Source organism: Sciurus vulgaris (genome assembly GCF_902686455.1).
Source record: "Sciurus vulgaris genome assembly, chromosome: 7".
In the NCBI taxonomy this organism is placed as follows: domain Eukaryota; kingdom Metazoa; phylum Chordata; class Mammalia; order Rodentia; family Sciuridae; genus Sciurus; species Sciurus vulgaris.
The window spans coordinates 41,957,384-41,979,528 of NC_136467.1; positions in this window are offsets into that span (position 1 = coordinate 41,957,384).

A 22,145-nucleotide genomic window follows, 5' to 3' on the forward strand; every position below is an offset into this window, starting at 1 on the left:
TTCTACCAGATCTGTAAAGAAGAAATAATTCTCGTATTTCTCAAAATATTCCATGAAATTGAAAGAGAAGGGACACTACCAAACACATTCTATGAAGCCAGTATAATCCTGATACCAAAACCAGACAAAGACTTATCGAGGAAAGAAAACTTCAATATCCCTGAAGAACATAGATGTAAAAGTCCTTAATTAAATATTGGCAAACTGCATTTGAAACATATTAAAAAGATAATACATGATCAAGTGGGCTTCATCCCATGAATGCAAGGCTATTTCAACATACTCTAATCAATAAATATGATTTGCCACTTAAAGAGAATTAAAAATAAGAATCATATGATCACCTCAATAGATGCAAAACAGGACTTTTATAGCATGCATCAATGATTCATTCTAAAAACACTGGAAAAACTGGGATTAGAAGGAATTTATCTCAACATTATAAAGATTATATATGACAAATCTATAGCCAACATCATACTGAAGGTAAAAAACTTGAAAGCTTTTCTCTAAAATAAGGAGCAAGACAAGGATGTCCACTCTTATTACTTCTATTCAATATAGTTTTTAAAGTGTTTTAGGGAAATCAGGCAAAAAAGAAAATTAAAGCAATGCAAATTGGAAAAGAAGTTAAACTATCACTGTTTGCTGATGATATGATCCTATATCTAGAAGACCCCAAAAATTCCACCAGAAGACTTCTAGAGTTGACAAATGTATTTATCAAAGTAGCAAGATACAAGATCAACACTCATAAATCAATAGTTTTTCTATCCTTCAACAGTGATTCAGTTGAGAAAGAAATCAGGAAAAAAATAGCCTTCACAATAACCTCAAACAAGCAAACAAACTAACCAACATGGGAATTAATCTAACCAAGGAGTTGAATAATCCGTACTATGAAAAAAGAAATTGAAAAGGACCTCAGAAGTTGTAAAGACCTCTGTGTTCTTGAATAGGCAAAATTAATATTGTCAAAATGGCCATACTACCAAAATCAATATATGCATTCAATGCAATGCCCATAAAAACACCAATGATATTCTTCACAAAACTAGAAAAAAAAAAAAGTCCTACATTCATCTGGAAGAATAAGAGACCCCAGAATAGCCAAAGTAATTCTGGAGGCATCACATTACCTGATCTCAAATTATATGACAGAGTTAGGGTAGCAAAAACAGCATGGTACTGGCATTGAAATAGACATGAACATCAACAGAATAGAATAGAAGACACAGATACAAACCCAAATTTTTATAGTCATCTGATACTTGACAAAGATGCCAAAGTATATGTTGGAGAAAAGACAGCATTCTAAATAAATGGTGCTAGTAAAAATAGATCTCCACAAGTAGAAGAATGTACTTAAATCCCTATCTTTCACCCTGCACAAAAGTCAAATCAAAATAGATAAAAATCACAAATTACACCAGAAACTTGGCAACTGCTTATAGGAAAACAGGGTCAACAACCTTCATATTGGTGCAGGCACAGATTCCTCAACAAGACCCCTAAATCTCAACAAATAAAACCAAACACCAATAAGCTGTATATCATCAAATTAAAAAGTTACTGTATGATAAAGGAAATAAGAGAGTGAAGACAGAGTCTACCACATGGGAGAAAAATCTTTGTCAGCTACTCATCTGACAGGGATTAATATTCAGCATATATAAAAAATTAAAAAGCATCAATGACAAAAATCCCTCAAAACGACAAATAGCCCAATCAATAAATGGGCAAAATAACTAAACAAAAATTTTTTTCAAAAGAAGAAACACAATAGGCCAAGAAATATATGAAAAATTTTCAGCATCTCTAGAAATTAGGGAAATGCAAATCAAAATTACACTAAGATTTCATCTGATTCCAGTCAGAATGGTAATTATCAAGAACATGAGCAATAATAAATGCTGGAGAGGATGTGGAGGAAAAAGTACGCTCTTACATTGTTGGTGGGATTGCAAATCAGTATAACAATTTCGGAAAGCATTGTGGAGTCTCACAACAAAAACGAAAAACAAAACAAAACAAAAGAAAAAACTAGGAATGGGACTACCATATGACCCAACTATCCCGCTCCTGGAATTTTGTCTCAAAGATCTCAAAGCATATTGTAGTGATGCAGTCACCTCAACATTTATAGTAGCACTTCACAATAGCCAAATTATGGAATCGACTTAATTGCCCATCCATAGTTGAATGATTTAAGAAAATGTGGTGTATATGCACAATGGAGTTTTACTCAGTCATAAAAAGAAGAATGACATAAGGGCACTTGCTGGCAGATAGATGGAAATGGAGAAAATCATGCTAAGTGAAATATGCCAGTTTCAGAAGATGAAGAGTCAAATATTTTCTCTTACATGTGGAAGTCACAGCAAACAAAGAAAAGAAGGGAGTTGCTGGGGATTGCATATCACAAAGATACAGAGATTAGTGGAGTAGAAGGAGAGTGAGGGAGGGAGCAAGGAAGGGAAAGGGGAAGGAAATGGAATGAATTTAACAAAATCTTGTTACATTACATATAAAAAGGGAATTTCACCTTTATATGTAGAAAGGAAGTTTAGAAGAGTAAAGGAGGGAGACTAGGGGAAGAGAGGAGGGGAGGAAAAGCGGGGAAAGGGACTGGGGATTGAAATTAAATTCCTGTATGTATGATTTTGTCAAAATGAACTCAAATACTATATATAATTACAATACTCTAAAAATCATATGGAATAGATACCCTAAGGTTTACAAAGTAAAAAGTATAAATTGAACCAGGCAACCATTCACTGTAATTGAAGAGAATCTTTGCCCACATAAGATTCCAAAAAAATAGTTTCAAACATATGGGTATCAGACTACATCTGATACAGCCAATTACATTTTCCACATGAAACTATATATGTGTGATATTGTGATTTAGAATAAGAAACAGACTTGGCCTACATTTTTTTTTTTTTTTGGCACAGGTCTTTTGAATCCCTTGGAATTTCCTAAGTAATAAGATCTACAAAAGTAAAGGGAGGGTCTTTTGTTTTTCATAACACACCCCTTTTAGGGACACCTGAGTTCATGTTATCAAGGATGATTTTGGAAGTCCTCTAAGTCTGAAGGGGCCTGGTTGCTGGGGTAATTAGAGGGCTGGGATTTTGGAGGATAGGCAAAGCAGTCTTTTAGAAAGGGAAGAGGGTCTTAAGATTGAGTTAATCTCCAGTGGCCATTGATTTCATCCCTCAGGCTTACATAATGAAGCCTCCATTAAAACCCATAAGGAAAGAAAGGGTTTGGAGGTGTCCCAGGTAGGTTAGCAAAGCATCCTTGTGCTGGAGAGTGGTGTCCCTGAGCACTGGGGGGCTGCATCTCGCCTCTTACATCTCTTCACCTGGCTGTTTGTTTGTATCCTTTTAAATACCCTTTGCCATAAATCAGCAGTAGAAGCCAAACAGTTTTTCTGAGTTCTGTGAGCTATTCTAGCAAATTATTGATGCTGAGAAGGCGGTGTGGGAACCTTAGATTTGTAGTCACCTTGGACAGAAGTTGTGGCTAACCTGGGGATCACTACTGGTGTTTGACCTCTCTAAAGGAAGGCAGTCTTGTGTTCCCCACTGAGCTCTTAAGCTGTGGGCTTTTTAGGTAGTGCCAGAACTGAGTTCTAAGAATTGGGGAATTGCTCGTTGTAGAAAAAATTCTCACATTTTGGTGACCAGAAGTGAGTATGAGAATATTGATAGTGGTGTGGATAGAGGAAGGAAAAATGTTTGTTTTGCTCTGATTCGATAGGATAATAAAGTAAATTGTCAGGTGGGAAATAAAATTGCCATTAGATTCAGAGTGGTTAAATAAGCCATATTCTTCTTGTAGTTTCTTAGGAAAAAAATCATAAAATCAAATACATTTTATGATGTTCTTACAAACTGTCTTAAATTGTTAATTTAGCAGGCTTATTGACTGTCAAAAGGAATATTGCATGATAAAAATTGGAAAGAACCTGATAAATGTCTATGTTTACATTTTAAATAATTTAAGTAGTATTTTATAATAGACTATTTGTGGGACAGTCATTACTGGAAAAGGATTTAGCCAGTATTACTGGTGAATACAGGAAACAGGAAAAAATTGATGGCATTATTTGTCAGAAGTACTATGACAGTGAAAAATGGTTAATTCACTTTTAAACTTGTGCTGTAGGTTGAATGTTTTCCCTTAGAGTTCACATATTGGAAACTTAATCCCCAAAGTCATATGTTAATTGTATTTGGAGGTGGAACTTTTGTGGAATGTTTGGGTCATAATGACTCTCATTTATGAATTTATGGATTATAATCTATTTATGTCTTTCTTATAAAATCAAGCTCTTTCCAGCAGCTTGTTCTAAATGATCATCCAATGCCTCATGTTTGCATCTGGATTCTTCAGCATCCTCTCTCAGCAAGAAAATACTCATCGGTTGCTGCCTCTTGACCTTGGACTTTCTAGCCTGCAGAACTGTAAGGGATAAATTTCCTATCTTATAAATTCTTAAGTCTCAGGTATTCTTTTAAGGCAACAGAAACAGACCAAGACAATTTAGAACTAAAGTAGAAGTGAATATTCCACAGAAAAATAATTTGAAATTATCCATTCATACTACCCCATGTTGAATTATTATTCCTTAGGATAGAGAGACAGTTGTGGCATTACACTGAAAGGCCCCCCAAAAGGAAACCCCAACTCTGTCCCATGGATCGACAGCAACCCCAATCAACTGCAGGAGGCGTCACTTGATGCAAACCGCAAGAGGTGTTTATTCCAGCGCGCTGGGACCCGACTTGTGACTCACGCAGGAGTCGAGGAGTCGAGTCCAGAGCAAAAAATCTTGTAGGTTTATAAAGGCAGAGACCATACATCGGGAGGGGTCACACATGAAAGGGAAAAGGGGAACAAAGCTGCCGGGAAATTTCAAAGGGGGTCTGGGTTTGCTGATAACATACAACATGTTTCACAATGTTTCACAACAGGGTGTAGATTCTGGTGTCTTAACTGCCTGAATACTATCTTGCTCCAATTACTCTTTTACTCTCTGTTTGGGGCTGTTTCCTGGAACAGCTTTAAGGGCTTTGTTCCCGTCACTGGGAGGGAGACCTTAGGGAGTTGAGATAAAATAGACAGCTTAAAAAAATGTCCATTCTTTCAACACAAACTGTTCTGGTAAGAAATAAAGCAAGTGCCTAGCGATTCATGAGAGGCTAGAAAACAGCAAAACTTTCCATGCATTTTGGTTCATAAAGATCCGTGAAATAAACTCAATGAAAGACTAAATTTAGCAACTGGGCTCACAATAGCTGATATCCAATTATGAAACAGAAGAGGAAAGCAATGCTAGGGATACTTTGCAAACGAGCACCAAAATTAAGGCAAAGAACAGTGACAAAGAGTTTATATTGAACTAGAAGAGAGAACTCTGATCCTCTCCGCATAAGGACCACCATTCAGTTAATGGCGAAGAACAAGAAAGGTTTATAGCAGAGCTCCATTAAAGACTGTCGACACCAAATTATAGTAGTTATAGAGTCTTAAAGATGAATAGTTTTATAAAATATTTATGAACAGAATTACATATACATATGTGTAATTGAACACACAGTGCTCCATAATTTCTTTTGCTTAAGAAATAAAATGTATAAAGCCAGAGTATTATTTTATTTGTTCTCAATACATTATTTTTCTATCTTCATAAGAAGTCTAAGTTAATTAAATACATCATGGTTCATTGTATTTAAAAATTAAACTGCTTGGGACCCAGTTTAATAAGAAAATCAAGATTCTAACAGCCGCAAGGAGAAAAAGTCTGTAAGCTGCACTGTGTTAAGAATGTTGTGTTATGGCTATTTACTCCTTAATCAGAAATCCAAGTTCCATAAGGATGGTAGTCATGATACTGCCATTTACCGGTGACGAGTTCTGCTTCTTCTAATGTTGAAGATTGAACACTGGAGAAGCACGCCAAGGCAAGCATATTAAGCAGGTTTTATTTAAAGGTAATAATACAGACTTCTCCCGGCAGGGAGAAGGGGGCCATGGCTGATGTTCTAAAGTCCCAAGAAGTGAGCGCACCCTACATCTTTTATAGGTTAAATTCTCTTTTGTTCTCCAGTTCTCTCCCCCCTTATCTCTCCTTCCTGCCTAGGAACTAGGCCTGGTTTTGCATTAAGTGAGAAGCCATGGGCAGGGGGAGGGCCAGGGTGATTCAGGCAGGCAAGGGCCCAGGGGGCATTAATTAGCAGCTCCTTGCTTGCAGTCCTTGATAAAGGCAGGTAAATTTGGTAATCAATGGGCTCCGGAGATCCTTGACATTCCATTCTTCCAGGGGCAGTCTCCAACTTCCAGAGGCAGATGATTTTATGGCCATTTCCTGGATTTGACCCGATCCCCTATTTCTACCTAACTACCTGTTCCCAATTCTGTCTTCAGTCATTTCAATGTTTTTGGTCAATGGTGGCTGTTACCCTTCTTTCAGTAGCAGCATCTCCACTTCATTATGGGAACTCTATCTCACTGTGTGAAGTCTGGGCCATGTTCTCTGATGGACAGCTAATCAAAACCTGAACTAGCAGGGTGCAGTGGTCCACACCTGTAATTATAGTGACTTTGGAGGTTGATGCAGGAGGATTGCAAGTTCAAGGCCAACATTAGCAACTTAGCCAGGGCTTAAACAATATGGTAAGACCCTGTCTCAAAATAAAAAGGGGTGGAAATGCAGCTCAGTGGTCATGTGCTCCTGGGTTCAATCCCTATTACCCAAACAAAACAAAACAAATAATCGTTTGGAGACACTTAATTGTCTGAAAAGGGGGTGGGGACCTAATGGTTCTAAACACAGAGTTCAGTAATGTGTGAGGCCTAGATCTGGAGAGCTGTTCTGGTTCTCGCATTTTAACATGCCTCTTCCTTAGCTAATTTTATACCATTAGATGAGCAAACTTAGAGTAGATTTCTTTTCTGCTCAATTTAGCCAAGTTTAGTTTCAATTGCTTGCAATCAAATACCTCAAATTATACATTGAATAAACTACTTATTTTTCATAATGTGTTTGTTTGACACTGAAGATTCTAAACATATTTGCAACACTTGTTTCATCAACAAAACAAAAGGCATTTTTCCCCACCATCACAATGCTTTGAAAGCCTGAAAGCCAACATGATCAGATTCCTGGGTGCTCAATCTTGGAATAAATACTCTTACTGTCTTCCAATTTTTGCAATCTGCTTTCAATAGCACTGACATAAAAATGTTAGGGAGTAATTGTCAGAATTAATAGGCTTTGTATCACTCTAATGCTAAACATGTACTTACTGCCTGACCATTAATTAGATGACCTTCAGAAAAATGAATGGTTTGAAGAAGAAAAAAGTAACATTGCAGGAAAATGGAGAGGTAATGAACAATTCCCAAATTTTAGGGCATTTAAAAATGTTAAATGTTACCTGCTAATTGACATTTTAGCTCAAGAACACTGGAAGAATGATTATGCAAACAGATGTTCTCAGGTGGTAACTTCTTATAAAGTTACTATGTAAGAGGAGGAAGTCTTTCAAACTCAAATTACTTGTTAATACTGATACTGGTCTTTATGGGTGAGGAGTCCTGCTTCCTCAGGTGTTGAAGTATAACGCTGGAGAAACACACCCAGGCAAATGTAGAGTGGAAATGCAACTTTATTAAAGAAAAGTAAAAGCAGACTTCTCCCGGGTGGAAGAAGGGGACCCAAAGGCGGAATCCGTGGGATGAGCAAATCCTGTCCTTTTTATGGGTTTTATTCTCCCATTCTCTCCCCCTCATCTCTTTCCTTCCTGCCTCGGGATTAGGCCTGGTTTTGCAGGTGAGACATAAAAAGTGAAAAAACGGATGGGGCCGGGGGAGGGCCAAAGTGATTCATTCAGTCAGGTAAGGGCCCATGGGGCATTAATCAGCATCTTCCTGCCTGTAGTCTCTGACAAGGGCAGGTAAATTTGGTTATCAATGGGTTCTGCAGGTCCTTGACACTCCATTGTCTCAAGGCAGTCTCCAACTTCCAGAGGCACATGGCTTTCCTGACCTCCATTTCCTGGATCTGACCCGAGTCCCTATTTCTATACTAACTGCCTGTCCCCAATTCTGGCTTACTAATGATAAATTCAAACATTTTACTACTTTTATAGTTTCAAGTATGCCCTTTTATAAAAGAATTTCCCCAGTATCTATTATGTTAACTTTCTATTTGTGGTAATATTAAAAATTTGAAAAGAAATTGTTTTTCTTGCCTATTCACATTCACAAGTTGTTACAGCCAATTCTCTGTAAAAGAGCCCTAAAATAATACTTACCTAGTATTATTATTTGAAGTTTTGATGGCTGTCAGGGATGTGGGAGGGAAGGAAAATTTGCCAACTGGTTACTTGGTTTCTGTAGCACTGACTTCATTTACACTATCTTTTTGGCACCTGATCTATGAAACTAAAGGTGTCCCACATTTAGAATATCAAATTCAAAATCAACCTTGCTGACTTCAGCCTTGTGACACTCCATACTGTTTTATTTAATTCTAGCAGTAGGTTTTTTCAACTTCATCATGACCTTCAGTAACTGGCTTCCTTTACATGATCATTTATTCCATCACAAATATCTGTTGAATGCCTACTCTGCCCCAGGTTCAAGGCACTGAGAATAGATACTAAATAAAACATGCAGGTCATTTCCTTAAGGACATTAAAAGTTAGAAAAGGAGGCAGATTTAAGAAGTATGTATTGAGGAGTCAAGATGGCAGACTAAAGGGATACTGCCTTCCTTAACTCGGGTTTTGAGCAGAGGAAAATCTGTTTCTCTGTGAGGCAGTCTTTGCTGTTCATTGATACCCTGCTGTTTACCCCATTTGTCCACTGAGATCTCTGCTGTCTGGCAACATATCCCCTACTTTTTGAGTGCAGATTACTCACTGCTGCCTATCTTCTGGCATTTGCCCATTTGCCTGCCTCTTACCTGCCCATCACCTACCCATCACCCACCACCCAAGGTCCACCTGCCGATCATTTGCCAGTAGCCTGCAGACTGCCCCCTGCAAACTGCAAGCAGATTGCCAGCTGCCTGCTGTTGCCTGGAAGTTCATTGTTGCAGTACCCGCAGGTTTGGTTACACATGGCTGCCAACATTTTGGGACAATAGCCAGGAACTGTAGGACCCCCGGCCCAACTGACTGCACCCCTCACGAGCTTGGCGCCCACACCCAATGCTGCAGCTCCCCACTTGCCAACACATTAGGAAGCCAGTGCAACCATCTTGGATTATCCTGGAATCGGAAGCTACCATCTTTAAGTGGAGCCAATCCCATCCTGAGACGCCTGCTGGAGACTGGAACTCACTGTCGGGTACCTCATGCATTAGGCTACTGAAGACTGGGAGGTTCAAATAGTATATGACTGCTATAGTGTAGATTTTTTTTCTCCTTTTCAAAAATTTTTAAGTTTTTATTTCTTTATTTTTCTTGCTCTATTTTCGTTTTCTGTTTCCTCAGTCTCTGTGTACCTTTTCTCATGCTAACAAATCAACTTCTTTTGATTCCACTTTCACTCTTCCTACAATCTAGTACGTCTATATACTCATTTTTTATTCCATTAACAGTTAGATCCTACACTACTCCTCATCCTCTTTGTTCACCAGTAGAAACTGTAGACCTCATTGCAAATCTATTTGTTATACTGTAGATAATAAATGAAGTCATCCTCTCTGTTTATTATGACAATACTGTTAATGTGTTCATAGGGGCTATTTGGTTTAGAGCTGCATATTGTCTGTACTGGGTGCTGCTAATATTGATCTCCCCCTTAAAGAAGAGGTTTTAGAAACCTTCAGGGCCACTATAAGCAATACCCCAGGCCTGCACTGCTAGAGGGAAAGATACGTGAACAACATGAAAAAAAGGGAAGAAAGTATTCCAAACAAACCGAGATTATATGTTAATAGAATCCAAGGCAGCACGGTAAAAGAAATGTCAGAAATGGAGTTCAGAATATACATAATTAAAATGATTCATGAAGCAAAGGATGAGATAAGAGAGCAAATGTAGGCAATGAATGACTCCAATAAACAGTTGAAAGAGCAACTGCAGGAAGCAAAAGATCATTTCAACAAAGAGAGATTTGGAAAAAAACAAAACAAAACAAGCATAAATGATTGAAATGAAAGAAACAATAAGCCAAATAAAAAACTCAATGGAAAGCATCACAATAGACTAGATCACTTGGAAGACAGAACGTCAGACAATGAAGACAAAATATTTAATCTTGAAAATAAAGTTCACCAAACAGAGAAGATGGTAAGAAATCATGAATGGAACCTCCAAGAACTATGGGATATCATGAAAAGACCACATTTAAGAATTATTGGAATTGAGGAAGGCACAGAGATACAAACCAAAGGAATGAACAAACTATTCAATGAAATAAAATCAGAAAATTTCTCAAAACTGAAGAATGAAATGGGAAATCAAATACAAGAGGCTTACAGAACACCAAATGTACAAATTTACAACAGGTCCACACCAAGACACATTATAATGAAAATGCCTCACATCCAAAATAAAGATAGAATTTTAAAGACTGTAAGAGAAAAGCATCAGATTACATATAGGGGGAAACCAATATGGATATCATCAAATTTCTCAGCCCAGACCCTGAAAGCTGGAAGGGCCTGGAACAACATATTTCCAGAACTGAAAGAACATGGTTGCCAACCAAGAATCATACCCAGCAAAACTAACCTTCAGATTTGAAGATGAAATAAAATCCTTTCATTATAAATGAAAGTTAAAAGAATTTACAAATAGAAAGTCTTCACTACAGAACATTCTCAGCAAAATATTTCATGAGGAGGAAATGAAAAACAACAATATAGACAAGCAAAGGGAAGAACTACCTTAAAGAAAAAGCCAATCAAAAGAGAAAGCAAGTCAAGTTAAAAATCAAAAATAAACCAAAATGACTAGGAATACAAATCATATCTTACTAATAATCCTGAATATTAATTGCCTAAGCTCATCAATCAAAATACATAGAATGGCAGATTGGATTAAAAAGAAAGACCCAGCAATATGTCTTCAAGAAAAAGACATCCACAGAGTAAAGATGAAAGGATGGGAAGAAATATACCATGCACACGAACTCAGTAAAAAAGGAGGGGTTTCCATACTTATATCAGATAAAGTGAACTTCAAGTCAAAGGTAGTCAGAAGGGATAAAGAAGGACATTTCATACTGCTTAAGGGAGCTGCAAATTAGGAAGACATAACAATCATAAATATTTATGCCCCAAACAACAGCTCATCCATGTATGTCAAACAAATCCTTTTCAATTCCACGAATCAGATGGACCACAACACAATGATTGTGGGTGACTTTAACATACCACTCTCACCACTGGATAGATCTTCCAAACAAAAACTAAACAATGAAATCATAGAACTCAATAACACAATCAATAACTTAGACTTAACAGACATATATAGAATATTCTATCCATCACCAGTGAATATACTTTCTTCTCAGCAGGACATGGATACTTCTCTAAAATAGACCATATGTTATGCCACAAAACATCCCTTAGTAAATACAAAAAAATAAAGATACTACCTTGTATTCTATCAGATCATAATGAAATGAAATTAGAAATCAATGATAAAATAAAAAACAGAAACTACTCCAACTCCCAGAGACTAAATAATATGCTATTGAATGAAGTATAGATAACAGAAAACATAGGGAGGAGACAAAAAATTTTTAGAGGTAAATGAGAACAATGTTACAACATATCAAAATCTCTGGGACACTGTGAAAGCAGTATTAAGAGGAAGATTCATTGCATGGAGTGCATTCAATAAAAGAACAAAAAGTCAACAACTAAATGACCTAACATTATATCTCAAAGTCCTAGAAAATGAAGACAAAACAACACCAGAGTAGTAGAAAACAGGAAATGATTAAAATCAGAGTTGAAATCAATGAAATTGAAACAAAAGAAACAGTTCAAAAAATTGACAAAACAAAAAGTTGGTTCTTTGAAAAAGTAAACAAAATTGATAAACCCTTAGCCACACTAACAAAGAGAAGGAGTGAGAAAACTCAAATTACTAAAATTTGTGGTGAAAAAGGAAATACCATGACAAAAATCATTGAAACATTTAACATAATTAGAAGCTACTTTGAAAATCTATATTCCAACAAAATAGAAAATCTTGAAGACATCAACAAATTTCTAGAGACATATGATCCTCCCAAACTGAACCAGGAGGACATATACAATTTAAACGGATCAATTTCAAGCAATGAAATAGAAGAAGCCATCAAAAGTCTACCATCAAAGAAGAGCCAGGGACCAGACAGATTCTCAGCTGAGTTCTACAAAACCTTCAAAGAAGAACTTATACCAATACTTCTCTAAGTATTCCATGGAATAGAAAAGAAGGGAACCCTTCAAATTTATTCTATGAAGGTAGTATCACTCTGATACCAAAGCCAGACGAAGATGCATCAAGGAAAGAAAACTTTAGACCAATATCTCTGATGAACATAGAGGCAAAAATACTTAACAAAATTCTGGTAAATTGCATACAAAAACATATTAAGAAGATAGTGCACCACGATCAAGTGGGGTTCATCCCAGGGATGCAAGTTTGGTTCAACGTCCAGAAAGCATAAATGTAATTTATCACATCAATAGACTTAGGTTAAGAATCATATGATTACTTCAATAGATGCAGAGAAAGTGTTTGACAGAATACAACCCACTTTATGCTCAAAACACTAGAAATAAATAGGGACAGTAGGAACTTACCTTAACACTGTGAAGGCTATCTATGTTAAGCCCATGACCAACATCATTCTTAATGGATAAAAACTGAAAGTATACCCTTTAAAAATAGCAAGACAGGGATGCCCTCTTTCACAACTTCTATTTAACATTGCAGTTGACATACTAGCCAGACCAAGGGATACCAATAGGAAAAAGAAGAAGTCAATCATTATTTGCCCACAAATGATTCTATATTTAGAGGGATCCAAAAAACTCCACCAGAAAATTTCTAGAACTAATAAATGAATTCAGCAAAATAGCAGGATGTAAAATCAACAAACATAAATCTAATGCATTTCTATTCATAAGTGATGAATCCTCTGAAAGAGAAATTAGGAAAACTACTCCATTAAAAATAGCCTAAAAAATACAACAAAACTTGGAAATCAATCTAACAAAAGAGGTGAAAGACCTGTATGATGAAAACTATAGAACACTAAAGAAAGAAAGAAAACCTTCAAAGATGGAAAGATCTCCCATCTTCTTGGATAGGCAGAATTAATATTATCAAAATGACCATGCTTCCAAAGGCACTATACAGATTTAACACAATTCTAATTAAAATCTCAGTGACATTTCTCATAGAAATAGAGAAAGCAATCATGAAGTTCATCTGGAAGAACAAAAGACCCAGAATAGCCAAAGCAATCCTGGGAAGGAAGAGTGAAGCAGGAGGTATCACAATACCAGACCTTAAACTCTACTATAGAACAATAGTAATAAAAACAGCATGGTATTGGCACCAAAAAAGACAGGTAGACCAATGGTACAGAATAGAAGACACAGAGACAAACCCACATAAGTACAGTTATCTCATACTAGACAAATGAGCCAAAATCATACAATGGAGAAAAGACAGCCTCTTAAACAAATGGTGCTGACAAAACTGGAAAGCCATATACAGTAAAATGAAATTAAAATCCCATCTCTCACCCTGTACAAAACTCAACTCAAAATGATTCAAGAATCTAGGAATTAGACCTGAGACCCTTCAGCAAATAGAAGAAAAAGTAGACCCAAATCTTCATCGTGTTGGCTTAGGACCAGACATCCTTAATAAGATTCCCAGAGTGCAAGAAATAAAAGCAAGAATCAATAAATGGGAAGGATTCAGATTAAAAAGCTTTTTTTCAACAAAGGAAACAGTCAATAATGTGAAAAGAGAATCTAGAAAATGTGAAAAAAGCTTTTCCACACACACTTCAGACAGAGCACTATTCTCCAAAATTTATCAAGAAAATAAAAAACTTTACCAGAAAAATACAAAGAACCCAATCTAAAGTGGGCTAAGGAACCGGGCAGACACTTCACAGAAGAAGATATACAGGTGATCAACAAATATATGAAAAAGTGCTCATCATCTCCAGTAATTAGTGAAATGCAAATTAAAACCACCCTAAGACTTCATCTAACTCCAATTAGAATGGCTATTATCATCCTCCACTTATCAGGGAAAATATTCAGCCTTTGGTGTTCTGGGATTGACTTATTTCACTTAGCATGATATCCTCCAATTGCATCCATTTATTTGCAAATGCCACAATATATTTCTTCTTTATGGCTGAATAATATTCCATTGTGTACATATACCACAGTTTCTTTATCCTTTCATCTGTTGAAGGACATCTAGGTTGTTTCCACAACCTAGCTATTGTGAATTGAGCTGTTATAAACACTGATGTGGCTGCATTACTGTAGTATGCTAATTTTAAGTCCTTTGGGTATAAACTGAGGAGTGGGATAACTGGGTCAAAAGTTGGGTCCATTCCAATTTTTCTGAGCATTCTCCACACAGCTTCCCAGAGTGGCTGCACCAATGGGGATGGGGGGTAGGGAGTGAGAGAAGAATGGAGGAACTTTAGATTATGTAGAAGGAAATGAGAGGGAGGAAGGGTATGAAAAATCGTGGAATGAGACAGACATCATTACCCTATGTACATGTATGATTACATGAATGGTAAGAATCTACATCATGAACAACTATAGAAATGAAATGATGTACCCCATTTGTGTACAATGAATCAAAATATAGTCTGTAAAATATAAAAAATAAATAAATAATTTAAAAATGAATGGCTATTATCAAGAACACAAGCAATAATAAGTGTTGACATGGATGTGGGGGAAAAGGCACTCTCATACATTGCTGGTGGAGTTGCAAATTGGTGCAGCTACTCTGGAAAGCAGTATGGAGATTCCTCAGAAAACTTGGAAAGGACCCACCATTTGACCCAACTCTCCCACTCCCATGGTTTATACGCAAAGAACTTAAAATCAGCATACTACAGTAACACAGCCATATCAATGTTGATAACTGCTCAATTCACAATAGCTAGATTGTTGAACCAAACTAGATGCCCTTCAATACATGAATGGATAGAGAAACTGGGGCATATCTACATAATGGAGTACTACTCAGTCATAAAGAAGAATAAAATTATGGTATTTGCCTGTAAATGAATGGAGTTGGAGAATATCATACTAAGTGAAATAAGCATCCCCCCAAACCAAAGGTCAAATATTTTCTCTGATAAGTGGATGATAATACATAATGAGGTGGGGGTGTGGTGGGGGAAGCAAGAGAAGAATGAAGAAACTTTGGATTGAGTAGAAGAAAATGGGCAGGAGAGGGTGGGGGAAGGAAAGATAGCAGACTGAGACAAACATCATTACCCTATGTACATGTATGATTACATGAATGGTGTGAATCCACATCATGTACAACCACAGAAATGAAAAGTTGTATCCCATTTGTGTACAATGAATCAAAATGCAGTCTGTAAAAATAAGAAAAAAACTGATTATATCAGTACCAAAAAAAGAAGTAGGTATTATAAATTTTGAATAGAAATAAATGATATAAACAGAAAAAGGTATAGAAAAGTGATGGAATGTGTGTGTCTTTTAAATAGGGTATAATAATTAGCTCTCAGCACAATATATCTGCAAACTAAAGTAACTTCAAAATTTCAGTGTCTTGCAACACAAGCGTCCTGAGACTGGTTGGAGTTCAGTGGCTTCCTCTGGCCTTTGCTTAACTTGGCTCCCGCGACAGGTGGGATCCTATTCTTCAAATGTCTTTTAGTTCCCTTCAATCATACATGCTTCTTTTCTTGCAAAAGATAGAAACAGAAGAGAAAGATTAATTGGGCAACCATAGTTTGAGTCTTTGTTCTATTCGTCACAGTTCACATAGATAGACCCCAAATTAAGGGGCAAAGAAGTGTTCTGTGTTTACTATAAGGCCATGCAAAGTTGGAAACATAAAATACAGAGGAATGAAGAGTAAGTATCCACTTACTCAAGCTACTGCTTTGAGTTGAAGAGTGAAATCTTATTAAAATTCTATTCGAAATGTACATTAGACCAATGAATAAGTGATATTAGTAACTGAAAGCAGAACTTACCAGAAAGCGGAAACAGCAAGCCTAAAGACTTACATAGAGACAAGTTAGAGAAACAGCGGTTTGATTGGTGTGCTAGAAAAGGGGTGAAGGAAAAGAATAGTAGTAGAAGATGAAGTCAACAGGCATTTAATGACAGAAGCATTGTAGACCTTTAAGGCCCTGGGGGAAATTTTTTTTTTTTTTTTTTTTTTTTTTTTTTTAATGAGTGCATTGGGAAACTTCTGAAAAGTTCTGAGCAGAAAATATGTTTACCAAATTTCCCTATCTAAAGGTTCACGTGTAGCTATGTCAAGAATTAACTGTATAGGGTAAAAATGAAAAGACAACAATTAAGAGTTTTTGCAGAAATTTTAAGAAGAGAAGATAATGAGTCTGAGTCACACTAGGTGTAGACGTGAAGTTAAGTAGAATCCTGAGTACCTGTTATCAGTAGAACTGACCTTATGCGATATTTAGAATCTAAAATGTGAGAGACAGAGAGGAATCAAAGATAACTGCTAAGTTTTTGGTCTGAGTAACTTGAAAATTGTTGTGTCATTTATTAAGTGGAATTGGTGGTAAAGATAGAGAATTTATTTTACACAAGCTAAGTTTGAGATATTTGGGGGACGTTAAAATGGAGAGAGTAAGTGTAAGAAGAGTAGGAATGGAAGAAATTCATATTGAAGATATAAATTTTGTAGTTATCAAAAAATAAATGGGGTTAAAAACCTTGTGACTGGATATGATCATCAAGGGGATAAGAAAGAAGAAGTTCAATGATTCAACTCTGGGCAACTCTCCGTGCTACCAAAATTCAGAGAGAAAAGTTAGAGAAGAAAGGGAAACTGAGGAGATGCTATAGGAGTGGATCCACAGACCTGTGGCATAGAACTCCAGTAAAAAATAAATTTTAGAAAAGAAAGCATGTTCCATTGTGTCAGATGCTGCTGAAAGATCAGGGGAGATGAGGACTGAGAATTATTCATTTACATCATTTATACTTGTCCAAAATAAAATGATGAGTGTCTTTCATGGGAACAAAATTCTATGGAGTGTTGGGGATGAAACCTCATTGCAATAGTTAAAAACAGGGAACAAGAGGTAAAATAATATTTTAGAGGTAGAATATTCAGTTCTGTGGAGTTCTGCCAGTCTCCTATCTTTGCCATTGCTACCTTTATTTCCTGTTCATATTGGATGGTATGATTACAATTTCTAATCAATTTAATTCACTTGGTTTGTTTTTTTACATGAATACTCATCAAAACTCCAAATCTTTTTTGTTTGTTTTGTCTGGGGGGGGCTGGGGATTGAACCCAGAGTCTGTGTGTGCTAAGCATGTATTCTATCACTGAGCTACTCCCCCAGCATCAAAACCCCAAATCTTAAGTCATATAACTACCATCTTTATCTTTCTGTATTTGAACATTTGAGCACTTAGAACAAAATAAATCACAGACTTACATAGACCAGTGTCTTGAAAAATTAATATTGCCAATACCGTTCTGTCATTCTTCCTGTGTTCCCCTGGTTATTTGTCTCTCCTATTCTACACATCTATAATTTACTTGGTCGAAATACATTCTTTCTTTTACAGTCTTCCCATGAATTAGAAGTGCCCTCTTATAACTTATCTCAGACTTAGTCATTTTCCCTTAGTAGTCTTGCTTCATCAGCATGTCCCATTTTTCTATATCTTCAAGACCATGAGCATTTCTTATCTGCAGTTACTTCCCATCGTAAGCTGAACGTTTCCTCATCTCTCTACTTCAGTCATCATTCTTGTGCTTGTGGTCAAATTTCTTTAAAGGACTATCCCAGCTCATCATGGTCGTGCTTTGTCTCTCATCTACTATTCAGAGTTATGTAGTCCAGAGTCCATTTTCATCTTTATGCCTCCTCTTCAATTTTTTTTGTGATTCTTAACGAGCAACTTTGCTAAATCTCACATGAACTTTTGATTTTTTTTTCCCCTATAAATTGACATTGCTGCACAATTGTTCTTACAAAATTTTTTGTTGTTGTTACCAGGAATTGAACCCAGGAATTTAAACACTGAGCCCCAGCCCCAGCCTTTTTTAAAAAATTTTATTTTAAGACAGGGTCTCGTTAAATTGTGTAGGACCTTGCTAAGTTGCTGAGGCTGGCTTTGAACTTCTGATCCTTCTGCCTCTCCCTCCAAAGTTGCTGGGATTATAGATGTGAACCACTGTGCCTGGAAGAAATGTTCTATTTTGTGAAATTAAACCTCTATCTCTCACCCTGCACAAAACTCAGCTTAAAATGGATCAAGGATCTAGGAATTAGTCCAGAGACCCTGCACGTAATAGAAGAAAAGTAGGTCCAAATCTTCATCTTGTTGGTTTAGGATCAGACTTCCTTAACAAGACTCCTGAAGCATAAGAAATAAAATCAAGAATCAATAAATGGGATGGATACAAGCTAAAACTTTTTTCTCAGCAAAGGAAACAATCAATAACATGAAGAGAGAGCTTATAGAGTGGGAGAAAATCTTTACCACACACAGTTCATATAGAGCACATATCTCCACAATTTATTAAGAACTCAAAAAACTTAAAAACAAAAATTCAAATAATCCAATCAATAAGTTGGCTAAGGAATTGAACAGGTACTTCATAGAAGATATGTAGTTGATCAAAAAACATGAAAAAATGTTCAAAATCTCTAGTAATTAGAGAAATGTGAATCAAAACTATTCTAAGATTTCATCTCACTCTAGTTAGAATGACAATTATCAAGAATACAAGCAATAATAAGTGTTGGTGAGGATGTGGGGAAAAAGGTACACCCATACATTGCTTGTGGGACTGTGAATTGCTGCAACCACTCTGGAAAGCAGTATAGAGATTCCTTAGAAAAATTGTAATAGAATCACCGTTTGACCCTGCTATCTCACTCCTTGGCTATTCCCAAAGGACTTAGAATCATCATACTATACTAATGGAACTACATCAATATCTATAGCAGATCAATTCACAAAACTAAATTGTGGAACCATCTAAATGCCCTTCAGTTGATGAGTAGACAAAGAAACTGTGGTATATATACACAATGGAATATTACTCAGCCTTAAAGAAGAATCAAATTATGACATTTGTAAGTAAATGGATGGAGTTGGAGAATATCATGCTGAGATAAGCAATCTCCCCAAATCAAAGGCTGAATATTTTCTCTGATGAATGGATGCTGACACATAATGGGGCATGGAGATGGTGAGGGAAGAATGGAGGAACTTTGGATTGTGCAGAGGGAAATGAGGGGAGAAGAGAAGAGAGGGGTGGGAAAAATGGTGGAAAGAGACAGACGTTACCCTATATACATGTATGCATGAATGATGTGACCCTATATCGTGTGCAACCAGAGAAATGAATAGTTGTACTCCATTTGTGTACAATGAATCAAAACGCATTCTGCTATCATGTATAACTAAATAGAACAAATAACAATAAAAACATTAAAAAAGAAATGTTCTATTTTGAAATGAAATCAGTATATCAAAGAGATACCTACACTACCATGTTTATTGCATTTAAGCATAATGATAGGGAAGACATGGAATCAAGTGAAGTATCCATCAGTGGATAAATGGGTAAAGAAAACCTGGTGTATGTACACAATGGAATAACTCACCATAGAGAAGAACATCTGCTATTTGTGGCAATGTGGATGAGACTGGAGGATACTATGTTTACTGAAATAAGCCAGCTATAGAAAGACCAATATCACATATACTTTACTAAGCTATGGAAATTTAAATAAATTGATCTCACAACTGTCACTAAGGACTAAGAATCGTAGGGATAGGAAAGAAGTAGAAGGAGGTTGATACTGGGTACCTAAATCGTGTTAGATAGGGATAGTTAGTTCCTGTGCTCTTGCACAGGATGTCTGTAGTTCACAACAGTATAGTATGTATTTTATAAATAACTAGAAGAGAGAACTTTGAAAGTTTCCAAAGAAATGATAAATATATAAGGAGATAGAGATACCAACTACCTTGATTTGATCATTACCCATTATATACATATATCTAATTATTATTCAACCCCATAAATATGTACAATTATCATGTGTCAAACAATAGTAAAAGTACAAATAGTAAATATTCCTCTTTTGTTGGCTCTGATTAGTTTCACATTTGGTTTGTTTTCCTCCTTTCTGGCTACTCAAAATAAATGTGACCCCTGGCTTCATTTCCTTTTAATGTGTTACTTGCTGGTGTTTCACAGGAATCCATCCGAGGTTTTACTCTTTTTTCTTTGTATACTATTTCTACATGATTATATTCACTCCCATGCACTTATTTATAACCTACATTCTGTTGACTCAGAAATATGTCTGCTATTAGGCACACACATCTAACACCTCCCTGGATCCTTGTACTTGGTGTTCTTCTGACAACTTACGTTCAACTACAGCATCACCTTCTCTACCAAAACCTGACTCTTCTCCAAGATCTTTCTTGACCAGTGACGGGAGCCATCATGCACCTAATAATAAGGAAAATTAGATAAAAAATTATACTCTTGCTTCTGCCATGATGATTTGCCTCATCTCAGTCCCAGAGCAATAAAGTTGGTCATTTATGTCCTGAGACCTCTGAAATCACAACATATGTCAGAGAAGACTTCTACAGCCCATTCAACAACCCCAGTGTCAGAGGCCCCAGGAGTGTTATCAAATGGAACACATGATATGTTAACTGTAGCTTTTGCCTTGATTCTTCCTGTTGCCTACAATGGAAAAAACTTCACTCCAAACAATTACCTATTAAGTCATTATCTCCAGACTAAACCTTGACAAATAATAATTGAAGAAAAAAATGGCAAGAGATCATGTCCTCAGACCAGGTGGAATTACTTAGATTTTAAAGACTGAGATACCAATTTGGAGGGGTGGGGGGAGGAGTAGAAAAGGGACCCAATTGTATTATGGACAGATATTTTATGCCTACTGACAAAAAGACTTAGAATATTACCATGTGCACTGTTTCCCATTCTTTGTTGCTGCATTTTCTTCACCTGTAGTCAAACTTGGCTCTAAATTAACTTCACAAATTGAAATACATATGTATTTTTTCAACCGCCAATCAAGACTTGGAGTCTCGACCACGTCAACATTGGAGACATCACTTGCCAGGGTGCATACTTGTTATATGCAGACATGTATTTCTTACACATGCTAGGCTGTGCAATTGTAAACAAAAATTGCAACATAGATGTTCCTTTGTATTATACAATTTTTATGCTCTTAAAACAATTACACTTTTTCACATAATTCACTGGTCCTATTAATTGTATAGCACCTTTAAATTTCTTTATCAAATTCCATCTTTCCCTGCTCAAGTTTATTAACATTTTCATCTCCTTGATTCCTTTAACAATCCTCTCAATTCCCCTTTTTCACACTGAACCCTCTCATTTATCTATAATATAAAAATAATACCATTACTTTCTATTTTACTTTAAAAGCCTTTGAACTTTTTTGTTTTTTGGTTGATTGCAGATGTCTCTGGGCTTTGTTCATATTAAGTCTTTTTTGAATCATTCTTCTCCATTCATTTCATTCCACAATCTAGCTATAGCCTACTAATCCTGGAGATTTTACTATTTCCTAAATATTTCTCACTTTTCAAATTCTTATTCCTTCTATAGCATATATTGTCTTGAACTGCATAATTTTCATATAAATAGTGTCATTAGTCTATATATACAATTATCTTCATATTGACATTAATGGACATTCTTGTTTTTGTGGCCACCTGTACCCATAGAAACTCTAGTGTCCCTTCTCCCATAAATATTTTCAAAAATCTTTGAAATGAGCTAAGGATTTTTTGTCAAATACTGTTCTGGGGAGGCTTATTATGATGCCAGGCAATACTTTAG